Source organism: Mastomys coucha, unplaced genomic scaffold, assembly GCF_008632895.1.
Source record: "Mastomys coucha isolate ucsf_1 unplaced genomic scaffold, UCSF_Mcou_1 pScaffold14, whole genome shotgun sequence".
NCBI classification, from domain to species: domain Eukaryota; kingdom Metazoa; phylum Chordata; class Mammalia; order Rodentia; family Muridae; genus Mastomys; species Mastomys coucha.
In genome coordinates this window covers 130,841,924-130,843,206 of record NW_022196896.1, presented here as the reverse complement: position 1 = coordinate 130,843,206, position 1,283 = coordinate 130,841,924, and the positions used below count along the sequence as shown (strand labels likewise).

Genomic DNA, 1,283 nt, shown 5'->3' with positions numbered 1-1,283 from the left:
AGGGCTTAGACTTTTGATGTGTCTGGGAGAACACCCCTGACTGGATGTTTCCATTCTTAGCCCCATTGTAGGAAGGAGAACAAGGCCTGGAGATGGCATACTGTTCACCAGGTCAGGCAGTGTAGGAGAAGAGCCTGCACCCAACATCAGAACTTTTGAGTGCTAGGACCCTAGGACCTCTGGACAGGCAGGATGGAACAAGGTAACTCTTTCCAAAAAACCCTGACTCACATAGTGCAGAGCCCACAAGTCCCCTGTCTCTGTCTCCTTCTGCTCTTGCATGTCTCCATGGCTAACACTTCAGAGAGCTTCAGATCCTTCTAACAGCAGAGCTCCACTAAAAGCTTAGACTTCAGCTTAGAGGGACAAGTCTAACAATGAGGATCTTCTTACACATTGGTAGAATGCTAGAATGTGTGATAGGTGCAAAGACTGCTGGGAGAGAGCTGGGAACATATCTTTGCAAGAAGACTACTCTTCTCTCAACTTACACAAGCTCCTTCATTCTGTTCTCCATATTCAGCCTGGACTACATCCAAAAAGCTCAGCCACTGTAAGGATGAGAAAAACATCGATGCACAAAAGAAAAGTGCCAGGACCAAAGTCTAATCAGGCATCCCAGGATACAGAGAGCCTGACAGACTCGGGCCAGAGGTTTCCTACAAATTCTAGAAGACGAAGAAGGCCCTACTCCACAGAAGAAGCCTGTTGCTGATGCCGTCCCAATAGGGAAGCCTGTTGCTGATGCTGTCCCAATCAGTACTATGATTGTGAAACTTGTATCTCTATGAATACCGGGTTCTGGAGTCTTGTGCCCAGGTATCCAGTCCTCCTCTCATTGCTCATTTGGTAGAACTTTGCAAGTCGTGCCATTGGGAGTGTCATGTGCTAATGGTGTCCCACTTGGTACATAGGCTAAGAAAACTTTCTACCCATTTAAGGGGCTGGAAATAGGCTGAACTCACAGTCAACATTAAAATTACATTTCTATACTTTGTGGTTATTGACCCTTTTCAAACTTGTTTGATTGACAACAAGGCTCAGAGCTTGATATTTCCAAGATTCATCCCTATGAAATTCAAAATCCTACAGCTCAGAACAGTACAGATAATACTATTCTGGAATGATTCCCAGGACAAGGTTCTGACATGGCATTTATTCACAGATCCAGGACTCAGCAACACTAAACCAACAGAGAATCATTCAGGGACTCCAACTTTAGAAATTGGGGATGCCATTAAAGAAAATGGCCCACAGAAGGCTCATATAGCTACTTCATGGCC

General features: G+C 45.1%; 1 long non-coding RNA gene across 1 annotated transcript; it reads left to right on the top strand.

Annotated features, from left to right (window-relative positions):
- The first annotated feature begins 14 nt into the window (after positions 1-14).
- LOC116088860 lies at positions 15-992 on the top strand. Its single transcript, XR_004118044.1, has 2 exons — positions 15-202; positions 524-992. It is a non-coding gene; the product is annotated as an uncharacterized LOC116088860 (long non-coding RNA).
- Positions 993-1,283: the final 291 nt, after the last annotated feature.